The sequence below is a fragment of the Anser anser genome, assembly GCF_964211835.1.
Source record: "Anser anser genome assembly, chromosome: 1".
Taxonomy (NCBI): domain Eukaryota; kingdom Metazoa; phylum Chordata; class Aves; order Anseriformes; family Anatidae; genus Anser; species Anser anser.
The window spans coordinates 42,998,088-43,021,226 of NC_139720.1; the positions used below are offsets into that span (position 1 = coordinate 42,998,088).

Below are 23,139 nucleotides of genomic sequence, written 5' to 3' on the forward strand. Positions count from 1 at the left end.
ATAACTTTTCTTTCTTCTTCCTCTCTTTCATTTTTTAAATGTGAGGTAGCAAAGAGTAAATAATTTCTCTAGGTAATACACAGCTTGTGGAAAAATTTGGTTTACTTCTCTGATGCTGGCATAACATAATAATAAGTAAATGTTATTATGCAAAATATGTTATTAAATTAATTGTTTCTGCCATGAGAAAAAAAAATCTGCTTAAATGAGAAAAATACTACCCATCCTATTTCTTCCATAACATACACAATAATATAAAAGGTTTTGATTTGGTGGTGTGATTACAAGACAAAAAATACTTAATGAAGAAGAAAAAAAACCCCACACCTATGAGTACTGGTAAATGTCTAAACAGGAATGCATCTTAAAGGCCCAGATCCCTTAGATTATGGAGACCTTTCCTTAGTTTTATGCTGATGACTGCTTTGGGACTGCACAACAACTGTAGTGAATGCTGAGGAAGCTAAAAAGAGTTGCCTTGATTTGTATGGTACCAAGATAGTTTGTCTAGACTGTAAAACCTGCACTAATCTAACTAAATTTACGTTTGCCTAGTTACAAACAGAAAGTCCTTATGAACATGTTCAGAAGGCTGAAACCACGCTAAAGCCAGTTATGTTGGTATCAATAAATTACTATATAAAGCTAAGCTAAAATTTGGTTTGGTCAGACCCCTATCCACTCCAGTAAAACAGTATGAAGAAAATTACCATCCCCCAGTTAGGTGATCCTTAACTGCTTGAGCAATCCTTGTCAGTAGCATACAAAGTAAATCACTCATGATTTGTTTAAATGAATGCATTTTGCTTTGCATTGAAACATATCAGGAATACATGGTTTCAGCTCCTCTCCTGCAGATGTGGCCTAAATCGTAAAAACCCTATAAACCTTGTTAAACCGTCACGATCCTTCCAGCGATTCTGCAGTGTTTGTCATTTGAATACGTGGCCTGAGATGCCAACCTCCTACCCAGGTAGGTTTGAGCCAGCTTGAATCTAAGTTTTGTTTTCATCCTGTGAAAACAAGGAGAGGTTACAGAGTTGTCACTGGGATATGAAGTTTCCAAAATATGAGGCTGCCCATGCATGCTGTCAACAATCAGACTCACGTAAGCATTTAATTTACCATCACGAACAAAGAATATGCCGTGAGGTGCAAAACTGAATCTCTCTCCTGGTTGTGCAAGCTGCTGACAGTTCAGAGGAAATCCAGATGCATTTGCATGGAGTAAACTTCTGTAAACATGTTCTGCACTCCAGCAAAGAAATAAATGTCAAGGTAAGCTTGGCAAGCAACAAAAAAGGATGAGTCATATTTCTCCAGTTTCATTCCAAAGATGCTATCTTTTACCTTCCTCAGTCCTATAGTCACAAGACTGACAGTGTTTCTGCTCCTTTATGGGAAACAGTATTCAAACACTGCGTGTAAATGATTTAGTGGAGCCCCACAGTCATTTTTCACACATACTTTGTTTTCATTACCAAAATCTGGAAGGAATAAGTTTCCATATGCAGCAATCGATGTGAAATTACCTATCTAAAATGTTTATGTCACTCCTCATCCATTCTTGTAGCTGATGTATTTACATTAAAATATATAAGATGAAGTCATTTTATGAAAGACTTGTCAAGTAATTAATGTAAAATGCTATGTCCATTTTGCAAAAGAAGAAACTGAGGTGGCATCCCTAAGACTGCAATTCCAAGCAGTCATTAGATTTGGGGTGTTTAAGTTCTGATTAACCACATTGACATGTCTTGGAAACTTATTTTCAAGACTGCTATGCATTGTAATTTTCAATTAACATCAACAGTGTCTATATACATCTACTGCATCTGAAATTCAGGCCAAGTTCTCAGAAATCAAGGAATTGGGAAGGAAAGGCCACTTTGGAAAAGATCTGCACAAGATTACATGTGATGTCTGGGACACAGCCCAGAACTAAACTCTGTCCCATAGTCTCAGACCAGAGAATTAACAGAGTAATTATTGTTCCTGCTAATGCTACTGATTAGCAAGTCTTTTCCTAACACTGACAGTTAGAAGATGCATAAAAAGTACTTTCTGTCTAGCTCATCCCTATTCCCTACAGGTTTGCTAATGTGACTGTGCCTAATTAACATGTCTTTTTTTTTTTTCCAGAATGCTTAACTATTTTCACTTTGGTGATCAGAAGTCAGTACATGATACAAATATTATGTATCCTTGAAAATGCAATGGAAATGTTCTAATGACTTTGTGTTACTCTGCATGATTAGCATTGCAGAACACAGCCATGCTCTTTTTTTTTTTTTTTTAAATTTAAATTTCTATCTAACACAGATAATAAAATCTGGATTATAAAACCGTTTGTGATCTGTTCAATTCATCATATTTCTACGCATGACAACTCAAGATGAAATAAGTTTAATATATCTAAAGCTCGGCATTTACAAAGCAGTTGGAAGTTAGGCTTTAAGGACTTTTTATTCGTGCTTACGTACATCGATATGCATGCTGATGCACAGAGAAGACATTTATTTGGGTGCCAGTGAACAACACCACGACTATTTTAAAAAGCAAAGTCACCACATTTTCATTCAGTTCTGCCTATCGTCATTAGCTAAGTGCAAGAAAGAGCAGTATCCAGAAAATCCATTCTGAAACCTTACAACAATTATCTCTAACAGAGCGAAAGAAACATTTCTAAGACATGCATCTTGCTGTTATTGTTTTATAAATCTCTCAAAAGCAGGTTTCTGTATTTTGGAGGTATTTCTGGTTCCTCTTGGTTATGAAGAAATCGGAAGGATTTCTTACAACACTGGCTCTGGAAGCTTAAGTTTTGCCATTTCCAGGCTACTGAAATAAGCACAGATGTGCAGGAGAGAAACACCAAAAGCAAGAGAGATGCAAGGCTGGTTCAGGGAAGCTCCGACCTTATCTGTGTGGATTCATTCAGCTTTGCTTTAACCACACTTAGTGATGCGATTCCCCCAGCTGTGCCGGTGCACATCCATTGAAGTCACTGGGGTGGCAGGACTACAGCTGAGGAATCTATCAGCCCCTCTGTGACAGCAGCCAAGTAAGATCTTCCCGTACACCCCCTGTCCCAGCCCAGCTCTCACATATCTCTTCCTTTGCATTTCCATGTGTCAATGCTGTCACTTACCTGCTTCCTGCTACTCTCTCACGGTATCTTTATCTTTGTTTTTTCAACATTGGAAGAAAAAGATAAATAGTAAACCTGTCAAATGATACATGTAGTCATGCATATCATGCTCTATAACAACAAGATGTGTTTAGTGTGTCCTCCCACTGTACCTTTTCCCTCGTTACTCAGCCTCAGATCAGAGTTTCAGGGTGAAATTCATCTCTCCTGACTTCAGACATCAGCCCCTGAGCCAGTCTCCTGTGGGTCTGATGTATGATCATGGAAAGAAATAGGTGCTTAGAAACACGATTCATCCCCTGTATTTTAGATCCCTGCCTTAGGATGAAACAGCATGAATCTTAGAAGACCCTCTTTCTTTCCACTGACTATAAGGGTAGCCCGGAAGCATAGCTCAACTGCAGATAGCCCTGTTTCAGACACTTACGTTTGGCCAGACAGATCCTAGTACTACTTAGGAGGCCATGCCAATTATTCTGTTTTTCTGACTCCTAGAAACTGGGAAATTTCCCATTCTACATGTAGAGTACCAGTAGCAAGTTGTTCTGACATAGGACTGCAACACTTTAATTGTCCTACCACATATAGACATGAAAAAGCCAAAGAGAATTAGAAACTGGGTGACAGATGAAAACCAAAATTTCAGCTACAAACAAAAAATGAATATTTAGAATTGGCAGTACTAAATAACCTTTTACTTAAGAAAGTTTTTCCATACAATTGCTGCTTGCAAGTGTGCAATTCATATATTATAAATAAAATAAAGTTTCAACAAAATCCAAATCAACAGAAACTGTAACCCCCAAAATGATCTTGTACACTTTTACACTACAGGTTTGGCTTGATGCTTTAGATATTACGGCTGCCACTCTTCACCTGGTTTCTAGACATGAAAGATTGGATTTATGGCCCTACAAGCATGGAGGTGAGGAATCATAAGAAAAATAAGCACATTGATTCACATGAAAAGTATGTGCCAAATAAAGCCTTAAATCATTTTATGTAGCCTGTCACTCAAACATATTTGACTGTCATCCAAATTGTTGGAATTGTCTTTCATACTGAAAAAAATCTGTTTATTTTTAGGCTAATTGGAAAAGCAACAGATTATCTTTAAATTAATGAATAAGTCAAGTTGTTTTTATAAGCTTAGTAATATTTTCCATTGTCCCTCCCTCCTTAACACCTATCTTTATTGCCTAATCATTCACATACTTTATTTTTTTGCATTTAGATGAGTCATGAAGAGCACATTACGATGATAAATATATCATCTCTGCTTCCTCTTAGTGTTAACTCAGCTGCATGATTCACGCCATAAACCTATTTTACTCATTCTATCCTTTGTTGTTCATAGCCTTGACTGTTCACATCAACAGTATTGCTAGAATCACATGTTCTTACTTAAAAACTAACATAAAGGTTTTATCTGCTTTACATATAATAAATTCAGTCTGGCACTTTTTTTTTTTTTAATTCTTCTATGCTAACTATTCACATGAAATAAATGTTATTGTAATGCAAGCTGAAGAAGATAGCCTTATACATGAAGGTGGTATTTCTGCATTGTGATGCTATCTAACTGATTTGTTTGATTTAATTAATTTTTGTAAAAGATGTTTTCTTTTACAGCTTAGACCACTGTTTGAAGCTCAGCTGGGACTGCTTCCCAGTGATGTGCTAGAAAATCGATGCACCCTCTGTGTGGGGCCCACACAGAATCCTACTTGGGGCTTTCTTGCCTGACCCCAAGGGCAACACTTATATTCACAGCACCCCTGAAACCCAGCGTACATACCTTGCTTCTCTGAATTCATGTGAGTAACAAATGAATTTGTAATAGTTCTTAGACTGTAATGTTTGATGATTCCGACTGAGAGCAATTACATGTGTCATTAAAGCAACATGTAGCTGATAGGAAATGTTCTAAAGATAGTAATACAGCCTTACGTGTGTGTGTGACTGAGGAGCAAGGTAACATAAGCTCTTCCTTAATAGGAAGTTATGGGAAAACAAAACAAAAAAGCAGCGCAGCATAAGTTGTTTTCTGAACAATCCTCTCTGAGCAATAGGAGGCTCCATCTTGAAATTAAATTGCTGGTTCACCCGGTTCATGAGCCTGGAGGTCAAAGGAGCACAGGACAATTAGAAGTCACTGGTTAATGATGAGGTGGAGACCAAACTGAGAGATCTTCTGGAAGTGAACATAAGGACACACACACCTGCTGTGGGAGTCTCTGGATGCAAAAAGAACATTTTTCAGCTTTCAGGCTCCCAGCCTTAGAAAAAGACAAAGAAGTATGGAGATTGTTTTTTTTCTCTTTTTTTTTTTTCTTCTCCTGAGAACAAAAAATTTCAAATAAAAGTGTTCCCTATTCCCTCCACCACCCCCCCCCCCCCCCCCCCCCCTCCCCAGCAATACCCAATAACCAGTGGTCTGTCTTTCCATTCAGGGCTGAATGTATGCCAACTTTATTTGGAAGGGGCTTTGCAGGGGTGTGATGTGGGAGTCTGTGCTATGAAGCTCAGTGCTAAGAGATGGGGGGAGCAAGCAGGGGCAGGATGTGTGTGTGTGTGTGTGAAGGAGACTGGAAAACTTCTTTAGCTGGCTTAGCCCTGGTAAATTTTTATCTGTTGCTCTGAAAGATCGAGAGCCGCTGAATACAAATCTGCTATGGTTTGCACTGAGTAGCCCTAGCCCAGTTCTTGGTCCAGCCCTATACCAGGAAATTGTGTGGTAAATTGGGCAAAGACTGTATTTTTCACTGATGCAAATGGAAATCTTGCTATTAACTTCAGTGGGTCAACTAAAGCTCCTACTCAAAGCTTTTTAAATGTCTTGACCATGGATCTTTGAACACCTTCGGTAGCCATTTCATTCCAGACATTTAAACAGCAATTAAACTCAAATTTCCATTTTCATTCAAGGATGAAAGTCAGAGTAAGTTTTTACATAACTCATATTTCCATGGTTAATTTTAATATGCAGATTAAAAAAAAAAAGTGATGTGCTACTTGAAAAGCTCCTTTCCTTGGAAATCGCCTCACCAGCCTTTCCCCCATCCGCTCGTTTGGTGGTGGGCTGCAGGCCACCTTCCCTCTCCAGGTGGGATTTCAACATCCTCCCACCCACAGCCCTGCTTCCTCCAGTGCTCAGCAGCATCTCCCCAGCAGGTCCAACTGGCTCTGACATCTGCAAGAGGCTGCCCTTCAGCAGCTGGGCCCAGGAAATGAAACACGGTGACCGAGAGAGGCTTCTCCCATGAAAAGCAGGACATACATAGGAACAGCACCACACTGGGGAGGAAAATGTTCAAGTGAGATGAGACCATGTCTTACTTAAAATGTAGGCAGCCCAGCTCTTCCTCGGAGCCCCTTTTCCGGGGACTGATGCTTCCTGGATGGAAATGCCTCTGAAGAACATCACTTTTCTTACCTTCAGAGTACATATATATATCTATATGCATATATATAGATATATAATAATTAGGCAGCCCTTCTGTTCTCTGTGTCCACAAGCTCCTCTTGCCAAACTCATCTGATGAAGAAACAAATTGACACTGGAAACATTCCTCTGACCACCCTGCTTCATGTACTGTGTGCGGCACATCAGCACAGGAGGACTCCCTGTTTCTAAAATTGAGCTGTCTCTTTATTAACAGACTCACTTACCAGGACACCGAGCCAGCAAATCAGATGCACACAACTCGCCTGTCTGTGCTGCCTCCAAGCTCTGCCTTCCTGCAACATGTGCTCTTCTCTCCAAGGTCAGAGCAGGTAATTTAGTGTGTAAGTCCCTGCAGGTGGCTGACTATCTACTTTCATGCTGTTTATTGCACTGGTAATATGTGAAAAGCTCTTAAAATGATTTATTTATTTATTTATGCTATGACAAAGGCACATGTAATATTCAGAAAGATAATGAAGTGTCTCCCAAGATTTATATAGTTGATTTTAAAACTGCTTAGAAATCTACTTGTTTTATGTTTCATTTCATTATTATCTGAAACAGATGAATTATTCTAGAATTTACATTCACACAGTAATCAGAAAAGTATTCATGAATACAGATGATTCTTTTCAAAATAGTATATGTATATATAGAAATTCCTACTTATTTTGTGTGTTTTAAAATTATTCACATTAAATATGAATTGCCTTATCTAACGACATAATCAAGGGATTTCTTTTTCTTATGAGCAGTGACTATTATCTTGAGTCAGGAAGTAAATTAAATACTTCAGAATATAGACTATCTTTCCAAATATAGAAAAAAATGGGTGGGACAAATATTTGCTGCATCTTGTATTACTTGCAAGGAGTAGTAGCTTTCCTTGTGTCATTGCAAGTGATATAAACATGTTATTGCTTGCTTGTTGGCATACAGGCTAGAAATAAACTTATTATCTATTTAATATAGGCCCTTCCTACTAGATCTCAGGTTTCTATACAATGAGTTAAAGAGTTACTCTCAACTTTCATGCTATGAGTTAAATCTCAGCCCCACAAACATCACTGGGAGCTTTGCCATTAAGTTAATTGGGACCAGGAATTCACTCAATCAGTATTTCTTGGAGAAGACCTTAAATACTGTGTTAAAAATCAAATGAGAGAAATCTCAACCTACAAATATGTATGGCATTCATTTCTATCCTAATGTTAAATGACTTAAGTCAATACCCAGAGGCATTTAAATTAAGCTTGGTTAGAGCTTTTACTTTCGGCTAAAAATTCAGCAACTCACATCCAGAATAGATTTTGTTTTCACTAAGACAGAAACAGACTCCAGATATTTAGCCTGTGACATACCTATGATAGTTATTTTAGACCATGCATCAGTCTACAGTTGATGGCTTAAGCTGTCAATGTCAAAGTCTTAAGGTTGTCTTAGAAGCCCTTCTTATTGTGCTGGAAAATACATACAGGTCTGTAGAAGGCACAGCGTGCAGGCATGCTTCCTGACAAAACAAGCAAATACGTTAGCCAAGGATTTCTGTCTTAAAAAGCCATGTGTCGCTTCAGTGACAGCTGACCAGTAGTGCCCTTCCAGCCAAAGAAATTCAGTTGCCCCTTGACAGCACGAATATTAGTAACTTCTTAATATGCAACAGCCTTTTGAATTTGGAAATTACATCAGTGATACTATAGCCTATGTACCACCTACTAATATGCAACATTTCACAGATGCTAGCCTCCCAGCCATTTGGCTTTCAATCGGAGCAGGAGGAAAATACTACGAACGCACTACCTAAAAATACAGCCTTGCCATTTCTGCAAAAACCTCAATACAAATGCAAGCTGGGATCATCAGAGTGAGGACGAGAGTGTTCAGTGCAGCACCCAGGCTGTGCAAACACGGCATTGAGCCAACTTTATTTTCTCCTGGTTGGAAGCCTGTCAGGGCCAGTGTATAGCAGGGTTTAAAGGCTAGTGTAGATGCCAGCAGTCTCAAAGGGCTATTTGAGTAGCCAGGATTATTGGGGCATAAAGGAACCACAAAGCCCCTGCTCTCTGACTGCCGTGTGCCAATAGCACGCAGCGAGGGAGCGACAGAAGATGCTTCCAGCAGATGAAGATTTTATTTTTCCAAGTGAATCTCTTCGTAACCAGCTCCTGTGAGATCCCGGACTCATGCAGATATGCCTCAGTTTACCAGGGTAATGGTTCTGTAGTTTTGGGGAGACAGCTGAAGTGCTGCAGATTGCATTTTAAAGACGTGATGCTGACAAATTAAGTTCAAAGTCTTAGCAGGGCCCTTCCAAATGGCAGCTCTCCAGGCCTAGACAGTTATAGCAGTAAGTTCTATAAATCTTTTCAGAAGCTCCTTGGGCTTCAAATACTTCCAACATTTCGTCATACCCTTTAAACAAGGAAAATTGCCCAATCCCTTTTTGGAGGCCAGCATAATTATACTCTTGGAAAATAATAATAATAATAAAGTTTAAAAAACAGAGCACTGTAGTTCGCACCACGTGATAGAATTAGTTAATTCACACAGTAAATACTGGCAAAAATGTTAATACAATGGCTGTCTTAGACGCAGTCCTGAAAATGTATGTTGATGCAAAGAAGTGCAAAAAGAGCTTTTAAGAGATTTGTTTGGGGCTTTTCATTGTAGCTTGGGAGAAGTTTAATTCCAGATATAAAACTTCTGTCAAGCTATTGTACATATCTCACATTGCAACGTGCATTTCGTTATTTAAACATGTCCCAAACAAAACCAACTGGACAAAACACTTGTGTTTCTTTCAATCTATTGCATTTTCCTCCATCATATTTGCCTGCTACAGCGGTTAATTAGCATTCTGGAATATTTTGGAGGAAATACATGTGAATGCAAGTGTCAGAAGTGTCTCTTCTTCTACAGCAATAAAGCTGATCAAATTATTACAGCTAAATGCCCACAGGAGAGCTCACAGGACAGTATAAGCTATGTATATGCAATTGGCTAACTCCTTGAACGATTCAAATACAGCATCACTTCTTTAAAAATGAAAACTCTTGTGTGAATTTACACTCTACAGTAACACTCTAAAGAAGACTTGCTTTTCTTCTGTGGTGACTGAAGTAATCTTGGTAAAATTTAGCATCCATCCTCACATGCTGTGTGTTTATCTTAAAAATTTTTCTCAGATGAGCATAAAACAAAATAAATCAGATAGAACCTGGGACAGTTTTACATGGCTTCAAAAGAAGAAAACAATCAAACTAAAGAAGGTTTAAAAAAAGAAAGGAAATAATAATCTGACAAACTGAACAAATGTGATGCACTGTGTTTGGACCCTGTTATATTTCAGACTCTCACAATACCTTCACTTGGCAAGACATTAATCGTTCCTCATTTATTATTTACACTGATGGATGATGAAGGTGATTTTGGTGTTCACAAAATACCTTAATTAAATTAATTCATCTGACACAAAGTGCTCTCCTATTTTTACATGCAAAAAGGGAGACAGATTTAGTGCCATTTATATCATCTTAATTTAATACATCAATGAGTTGCTGGATTTGTGCCAAAATTTCAGGAAGGTAGAGACCACAAAAAGAGGAGACCCAGAGGAATGCTGGACATTTGAGACTTTTCCTCAAGTGTATGTTGTTGACAGTTCATAATTTCAGGTCAAGCAAATTCTTCTCTGGATTTCCTCTTATGGGTGTGATCTAAAAGAGAAACTTTGGGATAATGAAGAAGAGAAACATCTTATCTGGGGATAAACAGGTAGTAACTGGAAGAAACCCATAGGTGTGGCTGCGATGCTGGTGTGTTTGCCATTTCAGCACTAGATGGTAGGACTGATGAAGCCAAAAGGCCAGCAGAGGTGAGGCCCTTCCAGGCAAGCATGTGCAAGCCAGAGGATGGAGCTGAGGAAGAGGACGTCTCTGTGAAGCAACAACTGAACGGTGGCCTCACAGGGAGAACAGCAGCAGTAGAGTAGTGTCAACCCTGAAGAGATCAAATTGCCTCAGTTTCAACAATATATATTTATATGTTTGTCAGTAAAGAAATTGTACGTTCTCCTGTGAATGAAAAAATGCATACTTTTAACAAAATCTCAGCATGGCTTGCACAGCACCTTAAAAAAACAAAGCCTGTGTTTAAATGAGGATACTCACAGAGCCAAGGTACATGGACTGTGAGGAAAAAGGAGCTTAGCCTGTTACAGTACTTAAATACTGAATCATTTCCAGTATTCTGTGCCAGATAATCATTCAAATGTAAGTTGTACCAGTATGATCTGATACGTCAAGAAACAAGCAAGTTACATCAGTAGTCTTGATCTTATCTGAACACAAAACCTGTCTCTTTTTTTTTGTGTTCACTGCATCATTTCCCAAAGTTTTTTCTCATCTCCCCTTCCCAGATGAACTTCTCCATTCATTGTCTGCTAATTCCTCTATACAATTAGCATACCCCAGTATAACTCCTTCAGTTCATTGTTTGCTGCCTGAGCACAACCCCAGAATTTGTTTAGTTGTCCTTTGAGTAGCCTGAAGGCTATTTCAGTCACTAAGAGAGTGATTCGATTGCTTAACTTAGGTACCTGATGGTATTTGAGAAGCTCTGGGGTATCTAAGCTGCCCATCAGAGACCAATAACACAGACTCTGTGGGAGTCCTACACACTTGGCAGGTAGAGACGAGGATGGGTGACCTTTGCTTCATTTGAAGTTATGCAAGATGCCTATATTTGGGTAACTGAACTGAGCCTCAACAGCTGATTCTTATGTGTATTATTGTACTTTTCAGTTTAACTATAAACCAATGTTTTCATGCCTAATGCTGTAAATTTCTTCCTGCAATCTGTTTTCTGAAAAGCAATTAACAGGTAATTATACTCTACTTCATCTTTAGCTCGTGTATGGGAAACTCAAGCACAGGGAGTTAGGATAACATTCAGGAATAAACTGTTATTTACAAATTTATTCATTTACCATATTTAACATGCATCATTCAGTTTCTAAGCTTGGCTTTCAGTATCCATAGAAACTGAAGAAGACTAAAAATGGCATCACTTATTTCCTTTTTTGTTTACCGATCTTGAAAAGATTTTCTGAATCTGCAGTGCTGTATCGTATCTCATGGGTATTGCTTTCAATCTATTTTTATGTCAAGTGCTGTATATAGCTTAAAAAACATATCACATACCTCATATTTTAGCATTTGGTCTTAAAACTGCAGCAATGGTTCATTGTGGTACTATTGTTTCATGTCATTGCATTAAAAAAAAAAATTGCCCTCCTTGGTCATTCTGTCCACCCTATGAGTAGATGTTTTGTGTGTTCCTGGTTCATAGTTTTACCATTTTTTGTAGCTTGCTTCATACCTTTCTTTCTTGACTGCTACTGAGAATGATGTTTGCAGGAGGAAATAGATGGTAAAGTCCTGATGTTAGAAAAATAATTGGCACCTCAAAGCTGTTCCTATGGCAACTGAGTCCTGCAGTGGTACTAGAACATCTATGAAACCTTATGTCATTTTTAAACATGGTGTTTTTGCAAGTGCAGTTCATTTTGAAAATACCACATCATACCAATTTTTCTCTGTTAAATTTCATAAACACACATGAACATATGTTCAGTGTTTTTAGAAGCAGACTTCAATTGGTTTCTTGTTCCAAGCTGTTTCCACCTCAATAGTTGACTACAGAAATTTAACATTAAAATTCTTCTTTCTGGGAGATACAGGGGCAAGAGTCTTGTCAGAAAAATGAATATCCATGCAAGGGGTTTCATGATACAATATTTTTTAAAGTAATAATTGCTTTCTAGTGTTCTTTTTCAGCCATTGAAGAATTCACCATCAACAGTGTCTTTTGTGCTTTCCCCTAGGATGGTCTTTTAATAATATAATGCAAATACAGCAAAGTAATTGAAGAATCCATCATCGTGCATCATTAGGGACCTTAAAAAGATATTTCAGGTTGTGTTTCTGTACTGCTTCCTACCTGAGCCTAGGGGGAGGACTACAGTCACCTCTACTGTGATCAAAGAAGTCATGTACATACCATTCTTCACTGTATACCGCAGAGAAAGGGACCTCGATTAGTGTCTCTCACAGAACCTTCACTGCTTTTAGATTATATCTTTCTTACAAGTTGTTTTACTTCTATTGTCCTCATTTAGCATGATATGACACAGAGGAAAGGGTAATCATCTGGGAGATTTGTCTGGAAGTAGAGAAGTAGAAGACACCAGGTGACATCCTCTTCCACCACAGGTACTGCATCAGAAATATGTCTCCACGTAAAAAGCTAAAGGCCTTCTAATTCAAGGTTTTGTTCTATAAGCGTAAAGCAAAAGTGACATCCAGTGGTCTGCAAATCCAGACTGTTCAGAGTTCATATTACAAAAGCACTGCAGAATGTTTCAAAGAAAATTTCATCTTCTTTGCTGACTTCCATGAATTTGTTCTTCATTAGCCTCTTCTATAAAGTTATAATTTGACTTCAAAAATTAAATCATATTGCTGAAGTTGTGAACAAATTTGGTTTGACCATATAAGGTCCTCAACTGTAGTAAATAAGAAAACATTTCAAAATTGCATGGGAGTCAAAAAGGAGAAAGGTTAACTTTGCAAGGACTTGAATGCTTCATTCTAGACACAGAATTTATGCAATATTTTGGAATAGTTTTCTAAAGTTACTTTAACACAAATGTAGACATTTTGTAGGAAATTTTGTAAATGTGAGTAAATAATGAGCTTGAAAAGATGTGCCTTCTGGCTAAACATTTCCCAGACTATTCTGTAAAGCAAACCAACAGTTCTGAGCAAAACTGGGCTAGCCACTCAAATACAAATGCAGCAATGGGAGGGAACATAACACCCCATATGAAAGAGTTAAGAGCATCAATAGCCTGAAATCAGGGCAGACAGAGAAGCACTAGACAATGACATTTTGCACACCAAAACTATTTTGTAATCTGTGCTTCTGTACTGCCTTTTTCACCAAGACTGATTTCAGATAGATAAACCTGCCCATATAACTCTGCTAATGCATTTCCGTCCAGAACTGCTCAAAGGGTTTTTATTCTATGAAGAGCCTACAGCTTTCAACTGCTGGACCTCTGCCTTTTGATACTCAAGGCTATCAATACACAGAGTAAATCTCAGAAAATAAATGGACGAAGACAAAGGAAAAAATACAAGCAAAATATGGCGACACACAAGGAAATGATAAAAAAAAAATGATAAAAAAAAAAGAAAAGAAAAAAGAAAAAAAGATGATAACTAAAAAGACAGGAACAAGAGGCATTGCAAAGGATGAAAGCCTATGCAGTTAGCTTACCATTTTTCCTGGAACAACCACTAGTAATAGGAGCACTATCCAATTACCACAGCAGATTCACCCTTTCTCTTACTGAATAAACCAAGACATGATATACACATGTTGTCTCATGTACTCTCTCTCCATCTCTCAGAGTTTTCTAGCCATCATACCGCAGGCATTTTCAAAGGCAAATAGACTATCCCATTACTCTCCACTTGTGATCCAGATTTACCTAAATAAACAGGCCTTTCGGTATTCAATAACTTTTAATAATAGTTGAAGAAAAATTAATAAAACACTAACTTTTTTGACTTCTTTTCAGGGCAAGAGTGGCTCCCGTCCTGACTCAGGGGTAATGGGACTGAGATGGTACTGACTCTTCTACTGCCACCACTGCAGTTACATCTGCTGGACAAGAGGTACGTTTCATAAGGGGTTGGTACTTTTCCAATTAAAAATAAATAAATCACAGATCCCTGTCCGTTTGATGTACCAGTCAGGCACCTCTGTAATCAACCTTTCTGCAGATGGACATTCTTGTTTGGGTGACTTCCATTTGCAGTACAAAGCTAAAAGAGGAAAGAGAGTTTAACTAGGACATAGCCACCAAATTTGGCAGTGTTCCCTTTGAATATTTTTCTAAGGATTTTGTCCATATGAGTTCTGAGAGCAAATGCCAAATGACATGCAGGAGAAAAAGATTAAGCTGATAAAACTGTGCAGCAGTTTTTTCCTACTATTTTGGCTGCCTGTGGTACACATATTACATTTTTTTGCTTGATTAAAATGAAAGGAAGTAAAAGTAGGTACTAGCCTTCCTTTTTAATTAAACTGATTAAAATAGACCATCTGCATGTCTTTCCTTTTTATTTCATATTTCGCTAGCCAAACGGGATCTCAAAAGCACTATGTTGCAAGATAGGATATCTCTAATGAGATAGCAATTTTTTTTGCAGGTATCTGCTCATTTTATCTGGACGCCTTATTGTTAATAGTCTCCTCTGCCCAGGCAGCTGTGCCTGTGACAGCAGAACAACATGTTCCCGCCAGTACAGCCTGTGGAGTTATTTCATGTCCGACAAGAGATAAAATGTAAGCTACTCAAAAGGAACCTCCAAATCACCCTGTAAAAGGAAACTGCAGAGAGACAGGCTGCTGGCAAGAAGAGAGATCAAAGGGCTATGTTAAGGACCTATAGACCATATTTCTCTTTCATCGGGCCAGATTATGCAACCTGCCAGGTGCAGAATACTTGCAGTTTCTAAGGGGTGAGCAAGTATTGCAGATATGCGTGGAGTGAATACCTTCATTTCAATGACACACTCGGAAAACAAAGTCATTTTGCACGGAGGTCAGGATGTGGAGGGAACAGGTGCCAGACGCAGATATTTCAGATGGTTCTTCCACACTTTGTAGCAGGCAAGGGAAAAGATTTAATCTTCATTGTTACAGGGGTCGGTGGATATTTCCCTTCCCTGTTTAGCTAATATTTACTAAAAAGGGAGGGGGACAACCTGGTAATATATTTTTCAGTTTAAGTATTCCCGCAGAGCAGGGCTGTGGGGAGCTGGAGCCCAGCCCTGCTGCAGCCTGGCTGAGGCCGGGGCCGACAGGCCTGGGGCTGATGCGGGGTCCTGGGCCTGGGGCACGTGCGGGAGCCCGGAGTCAAGGGACAGGGACACGGCTGGGGGTGCCCTCCTGGCCCTGATGCTTCTTAAGGGTGGGTTTAAATGGAGAAAGCCACTCATCCCACCCTAAAGCAGATTAATGGTTTCCACTGGGTGCCTGACTTTCAGTCGGCTACATTCACATGAGGTTAATCCCCCACAGCAGATCTCGGCTTAGTCTGTCTAATGCTTCAGGACGAATTTTATCAGGCTGCATTCTCACTAGCAGATTTGGGAATCTTAAAACTTAAGTGCTTGTGTTTTCTTTCCTCCAGCCCTTTGTCACTTGTGTGACTCGTGTGAGCCATCTGGTAGCAGACATCCTTTGAGGAGAGTTCGGCTGCAAAAAGGCATTAAACACTTTGGCCTTCTCAGCATCTTCTGTTTATATCTTTCCTCCCCTCAGAGCAGCAGACCAAAGCTTTCTCAGCCTTCCTCTTACCAGTAGTGCAATTACAGAAGGATTTCCTGTTACTCCTTACAGTCACAGCCTTTCTGCTTTTCTCCTCCGTAACAGTGTGTTACTTTTACTGTTGCAGCTATGGTGGTTTTTTTAGCTGCCGTCTTCTGCATCTGGATGGGTAGCAGAACCTTCCCCAGTAGCGGCTTGCTTATCCAGCCTCTGTTCTCCCAGCCTATTTGTTTCCCTGTGGCTTTACCTATCACCCTTTGAGGATGGTGAAATCTGCTTTTTTGAGTATCTATTGCCTCATACTTTTCCTCTTTTCACAAAATAGTGAACTCCGCAACTGCAGAAGCAGAAGGCTGCTCCCATCATGACCTCTACACTTGTTGAACAGTTAACCCCATTGTAGTATTTTTCCAAATACTTAAAGTACTTCATTACCAACAAGTCCTTTGGATGTAGAAATATAAAAGCATTCAGAAATCAAAATTAACTTCATGTCATGCTTTTGTGTGCTCAAACAGTAGCCCACAGATGTGTTAACAAATGAAGACAATAGAAAAAATTCTTGCTTTTAAGTTTTTAAAAATGTAAGTCACCCTTGGTACAGTAGACTCAGTTCAAAGATAAAGGTAAATACAGATCTTAGGTCTTTTGTTCTAACTGAGCAAGCTGTTGGAAATGTGAAAACTGTACATAGCTTTTCAATACATTTTGTACTTAACTTTTTTTTTTCCCCAAAAAAATATAATAATTTAAATCTCAGCTGCAGCCCAATGAAACCAATGAATAATTACTTGCATTCACTGATGGGTTTTCACTATGACTGAGGTATGGAGCAAGATGCAATGTAGAATGTTCAATCTTTTATGTTAAATCTCAGTGAACAAATTTGGGAGGGATAATTTTATTTCTTGCTTATATACATAATGCTACTATCTTCATGATTACCATGTCATATTTTATTGGTTTTACAAGAAGCATAGAGTATTCTTAAAAAACACAACACATTATTAATGACCTTGAACAGGGATCTTGTAAAATGTAGACTAAAATACCATTCTAAAGTAAAAATAATAGTTTCTTGATGTTGTCTTTAGCTTCTCTGTCTTTCAGAGTAATTTATACTGCTTTAAAGTCTTAACAAACAAATAAGTGTTATGATAAACAATAAATTACCAAAATATTGATGCAATTCTTTACAAGCACAGTTCAGTGCTAGGAACATAAGAAAAAAGAAAGAAGGAAAGGAGGAAGGAAGGAAGGAAGGAAGGAAGGAAAGAAAGAAAGAAAGTAGGTAGAACACTATTTTGTTTTATTTATTTTTCTTTCTTTGCACAAAGTGCAAAACCCTAAAAAGCTGTTTAGAAAAGGAGACAAAGCACTATTTTATCTCCTGTTCTTCATTTTCTCAGTAGTAGCAAAACAAGGATAACAAAAGTTTGAACTAACATCCCCAAAGCTCTAAACAGAATTTGGGTATTTCTAAGTGAAAAAGCATGCTTGTCAAAACGAATCTTTTGATGAAAAGAAAGTATATCTGTATTTTTATGAAAATAAGACCTTTGAAAATAAAAAATAAAAGACCAGAACCAAAAGATTATTTCTAATAACATAAAATGTTTGCATCCACTAATATGCAACGACAACATTCAGTATTTCCAGATTTTTGTTTCTTTATTCCAGAGAATACTTTGCAAATGGAGCTTGTACCATTCTGGACAAAGCTGGGACAATGTATGGTCCTGGGATGCCAAAAAGAATGTTTTATCCCTCATTGGAAATAGACACTGTATTTATAAAGGAGAAATAACAGGTTGATAAGGATTTTGCTTAGAAATCAGGGAGTGATGAAGTGCCTGAGAGAGGTGTGCTTATTTCAACAGATCTTGATTTAAAGCAGATCAAAATCTTTGGCTGAGCAGACCAGCACCTAACCACACACAAGCCAAGGAAGCTGCATGCTGCATGGGTACTGTGTGTGTTAGCATTCCAGCTCCTGCTCCCAGACAAAAGCAGCTTTCATTTAAACTGAGAGGTATTGAGTAACAAGCCTCTGCACAGCACAACAAACTGAACACAACTGTCTCAAGTGAGACTCTATTAAAGCATGGGAAATTTGCCACCTCCCCAGGATTTATCACTTTAATTGGAACAAGACAGATTCCATCAATGATGACTGAACAGAGCACCAAGAAGTATTTTTTCTTTAGCAGCTGTTATTATGCAGAAGAGACAGAGAGCTGAGGTAGGGGCAGAAACCCTTTTCAGTGTAAACAGATAGCCATCTAATCTGTAGAAGACGGGCAGGAGAAGAAGGGAAACAGGATCTTTCAGATATAATTAATACTGAAAAAGAAAAATAATGTCTTTTCCAAAGACCTTATATGGCCACAGCAAGCTTTGGTTCCCTTTAACAAATCTTTCTGCTAGTACTTCAGTAACTTTCCTCCAATTCTTGTTGGCATATTTGAACAAGAGTCTTCAAAGATTCATTCTTTGACCTTCCCAGGTGCTGTTCTTTTAGAGTTTCTTTTTATAAGCAGTAAGTTAAGTAGGGATCAAAGAGGACCACCATCAAGAAGGAAAAAGCAGTATGCCTTGTTATATATATGGTATTTTCATGTTGTTAAAGTAATTCAATATTGCACCCTCAAGATTGATATAAGAGACCATAACAATTAAGTTTAAGGTTATAATTTTAATCATAGATGAAGCTTAATGGCCATTTTTTCCAGTGTCTCATAGTCTTTGTGGAAATTACACATTATTGAGCAGAGCAGCACAGTACTTAAAGAAGGTTAACTTTTAATGCAAACCTGTTTTCTGCTGTCCAAAAGATCTCTAATAACCCACTGTTTACTAAACTGAAGATCACTATTCCATTCTCTGAATACATACTGATTTCAGAGCAGACAATATAAGATTAGGGATCTAGCCATCGGAGCGCGATAAACAAAACAAAACGAAACATGTCTGGAACATAGGCTTCCACTTCAGGACACAGGGAGATGGACATATCTGTAGAGGTAATCTAAAAAATACTTATCAGACATTCATCTTGAAATCCCCCATAGAACAGCAATGGTCAGCAATGACTGAAAGACAAATAATAAAAAATAAAATAAAATCACAAGATGACTGTGCCACTGTGATCCACATCTGAATACTGTGATCAGTTTTGGAAAGCAGTGGTAGAGATGAGCATCTTAGAGATGAGCAAGACATGTGACCATTTGAGAACACTTTATGGATCAAAATTTTCACCTTGAGAAAGATACACGTGAAGAAGACATGCTAGGGACCTGCAAGAACATGGTTGGGATCAAGAACAGAATAATGATTCATTATTTCATAGAATCATAGAATGACTTGGGTTGGAGGGAATCTTAAAGATCACGTAGTTCCAAACCCCCTGCCATAGGCAGGGATGCCACACACTAGATCAGGTTGCCCAGGGCCTCATCCAACCTGGTCTTGAATGCCTCCAGGGATGGGACATCCACAACCTCTCTGGGCAACCTGTTCCAGTGCCTCACCACCTTCTGAGGGAAGAATTTCCTCCTAATCTCTAATCTCCCCTCTTTTAGTTTAAAACCATTCCCCTTCATCCTGTCATTATCCAATTGAGCAAAGAGTCTCTCTCCAACTTTTTTATAAGTCCCCTTTAAGTACTGGAATGTTGCTATGAGGTGCCCCCAGAGCCTTCTCTTCTTTAGGCTGAACAGCCCCAGCTCTCTCAGCCTTTCTTCATAGGAGAAGAAATTTATTTAGTGCAATAACGGACACCCAATGAAACTGGTAGACAGCAAACTGAAAACAAAATAATTTTTTTCTTGTTTCACTTTATGTAAAGTAATTGAACTGTAGAAATTATAATTCAAAGTACAAATAAATTTAAAAGAGGTGTCATGAATTCAGGGAGTGGTGATCCAAAGCTGCCTACTAAACAGGATAATCCACGTGCAGTTTCTACTGAAGGAAGAGCTAATTGCTAGCTTTTCACTGGATAAGTGAGAAAAGAAAGAAAGAAAGAAAGAAGTGTAATGGTTCATGTGCTTCTTCTTCACCCCCCTCCCCCCCCTTTTTTTTTTTTTTGTCTCAAGCAACCACTGTTGGAAATAGGATACTGAGATACTTCATTAGCTACACATGACTTGAAAATAAGAAATAAAATGAAGTAATTTAAATCACTACAGAAAAAAACACATTAGTATTTTCATTACAGTAAGGACTCTTACACAATTCATCTGACAAGCAGTCATTTTTGAGTGATGCACCATGTCTACATCTCATATCCTTCATTGTCAATCATTAATAGGTTAGTGCAAGAAAGAATATATTTTAGTTCTCAAAGCTAAACTTGTTCCCATGTCCTCATTAATTGTAAAAGCATAATGAAGACTGATTCAGTGCAACACATGGGTTTTGATTAAATAACGTCATGCAGAAACACCAGACAAGCCAAAACACCATCTCACAGAGTTGTATTCCCCTCCAGTCCTGGTAGAGATTGAAACTGTGTAATATATCATAATTAAATCAATTTCTGCTAATCACTTCAGCAAAAATACTCAGTCCGTGGTAAGTAGTAGACTAAAGGGTAGGACGTTGACAGTTGCTGTCATGGGTTTGCTGGAGTACAATGCAGGAAATTGCCAGACCTCCCTTCTTTCACATCTCTCCAATGCACAAGGGACTGAAAAGATGTATATTTTTCCCATGGAAAAAATAAACAAAAACAAAAACAAACTTAAATTCTCCTACTCACGAAACTTAAATTCTCACTGCCTCCTACACTTTCCTGTGAGTTAAAACTCCAGTTGCATCCTGACCAGCTCTTGGCTCCTCGCAGTTACCCACTGTCAGCTCAGAAATCTGCAGCACATTAAAAAACCCAAGCTGAGGACAGCCCAAAGTAAAGTGAATTAAATGATGATAAATATTGCAAGAAATACCATTATAATTCAGTAAAACCATACCCTTTTTATTCACTTCTTTAGTAGAGTTTCTACTTTGAGACACCAGAGAAACAGAAAAAAAAGAAAGGTCAGGGAGAATTTAGATAAAAATACAATGCACGTTGGTTTGAGCATTTATGATCATCTAAAAACCTAGCTCCACAAGCTGCATGCAAGTGTAACATGGTTCAAGAGAAAAGCAGAATAAAAATAAAAATCTATCATATCAGCCAATCTCTATTTCAGGAAGTGATGCAAACACAGTCCGCAGCAAAGTTGTACCTCCCAAAATATTCTGCCACCCACAACATTGTGTAACTTTCTTCTAACATGAAACAAAGTTGTGCTTAACGACTGTCAGCACCAGCTAATTGCACCACATGTAACCTCACCAAACGTTAAAAAACAACAGCTAACAGATGATGTTATTTCCCTCCCTCTGCAAAATCGTGTCTGATTAAGCTCGTGTTACAAAGCCCTACTATATCAGAAACAAGCCCTGCAGCTCCTGGTAGGGAAGCTGCCTGCTCCACACTTCACTGAAGGGAAGGGAAAAGTTGATTTGCTCAAGAGCTGTTCATGTTCGTGATCCTGCTTCTTTTGCACTGCTGGTGCTTCTCTAATTTCAACTTTGTTGTTTTTGTTTCATTTCTCTTATTTTCTCTCCCATCAGCTAGTTTTCTTTATATTCCTGTCTAGCCACAGTTTCCAAAACTGAATAAACAACAGAAGTGTGATCAAGTGACAAAACTCAACACCTGACACTTACTTTGAGGCAACACTTAGTCGCAACTAACAAATGGCTCTATTGCATCATTTTTAATTTGGCTACCGCCACAGTAAGCTTCGCATATAGTAGCCAACTGCTTTACCTTAAAACTGGTACTTATTTTCGATATGCCTCTACACAAACTACTTCCCTGGCAGAGTGATGGCTGCCTCAAAACTCTTGCACCAGAGAGGTGGGCCTACAACCAGGCACAGCGCCGGGGGCTACTTATCCTTCTCTCGGGACAGCCATTTTGTGTTTTTCGGTTGCCCCATGGCTGCGAGGCCGCAGCTTCCCACCGCCGCTGCAGCAGCAGTTCATCTGCTCTTGCTTTCCTGCTCGCTGAGCGGGGCTGGTGGCAGGAAGCCACAACTGCTCTGTGTGTTTATCTCTCCCCATCTCACAGCCCTGACAGAGCAAGGCTATTTGGATATCAAGAGGCTGCGGTAACCAAGCAGCCACAAAATCTAAAAGGGACGTTTCCCAGCTACTGACACTGCTAAGAGTAACTGCAAAACAAGTTTTGTAACACAACAAATATATATATTTATATACATGTGTATATATATATAAACGTGAATGAAGTGAGAAAAAGCAATAGCAGCTTTTGAGTAGTTGCTTTACTTACATAATCTTAAAATAAATCTTCCTGCTTTAGAATAAAAATCTGCTTCTTCCTAGGGGCTGGGTGTCACTGACAAGGACATCAGCAGTAACTTCAAATTTCAATGTCTCCAAAGTTCGTCTTGAGCCCTCATACCTTTATGTGGCTAGTTTAGGCCCCTCTCTCTAGCAAGGAGCTCCTATTCCCTTGGGGAATCACTATATGACAGCCTTCACGAAGCAGCCAGAGCCACTGGACCCTTCTGGCCTGTTTAACAGCTCCGCTCTGGAAGAGGCATTTCAATCAAACACTACAAGGCAGTTACAGAAGACTTGTCATGGTCTCATGGTGTGAGCTCCACACCTATGTCCCAGCCTTCCCAAAGGATTTCGGCCTGTGGTAGCCCCTGGGGCCAGGAGCAGGCTTGCAGCGCAGGCCGGGACCTGCAGGCACCACGGGGCAGCCTGAGCTCTCAGTTCCCTTCTCTTATTTTCATTTAATTAAACAAACAACACTGCTAACCGCAACAGGCTCCAAGTAGGACTAACAAATGGTCATGACACAACAAAAAGGGCATTTTAAAGATGAAAGGGGTATGCTGGTGTTCCTGCAGAGGTGAACTCCTGCTGCTGCGTGCGCGGCCGCCCTCCCGAGCCCTGCAGCCCGTGTGGCCAGGGGCCAGCCATGGGGCTTGCGCAGCTCGGGGTCTGCTCTGAGGAGGTGTTTGTGCATACGTGGCTTTTTCAGTTGGTGGGTGAGATTTCCTGGCTGCCTTTTACCACTTCAGTGGTGCAGAGCAGTCATAAAGTT

The 23,139-nt window shown here is 39.0% G+C and overlaps 1 long non-coding RNA gene across 3 annotated transcripts; it reads left to right on the plus strand.

Moving 5' to 3' along the window:
* The first annotated feature begins 1,674 nt into the window (after positions 1-1,674).
* Positions 1,675-22,247, plus strand: LOC310893067. Of its 3 annotated transcripts, none has more exons than XR_014578681.1 (5): positions 1,675-4,968; positions 6,814-6,928; positions 12,778-12,871; positions 14,245-14,341; positions 14,879-22,247. It is a non-coding gene; the product is annotated as an uncharacterized lncRNA (long non-coding RNA). The 3 variants fall into 3 exon arrangements; XR_014578683.1 differs by lacking the exon at positions 1,675-4,968 and having other exon boundaries at positions 6,268-6,928; positions 14,879-15,014; positions 15,865-22,247; XR_014578682.1 differs by lacking the exon at positions 1,675-4,968 and having other exon boundaries at positions 6,268-6,928.
* The last annotated feature ends 892 nt before the right edge of the window (positions 22,248-23,139 follow it).